We start from the raw sequence: 393 nt of genomic DNA on the forward strand, positions 1-393 counted from the left end.
AACCAAAAGTGAAAAAAAATTATGCCTTAGGCTACGGCTACGCTTTTTTGGGGTGATTTCTATTCGTCCGTTGCTTATTCTCAAAGGTTACGCTTTTCTGCACCAAGGGCTACGCTTTTGGCGTTTGGGAATAGGGTGCACTTTTCAAGTGATGCTGTCCAGGACCAAAGGCTACGCTTTTCAACTTTGATTTTTCCAGAATAGGCTACGCTTTTCAACACTATTGCATCACCTGTAAAGCCTAGCCACATTGTATACCATAGCTACTTTTTATAAGCGTAGCCTTAGGTCCCTTTTTTTTTGTATACTATAACTACTGTATATAAGTGTAGCCTTAGGTCTCGTTTTTTTTCTATATATATAATTATATATATAGAAATCTAATAATTAGTA

This window comes from Arachis ipaensis, chromosome B02 (assembly GCF_000816755.2).
Source record: "Arachis ipaensis cultivar K30076 chromosome B02, Araip1.1, whole genome shotgun sequence".
Lineage (NCBI taxonomy): Eukaryota > Viridiplantae > Streptophyta > Magnoliopsida > Fabales > Fabaceae > Arachis > Arachis ipaensis.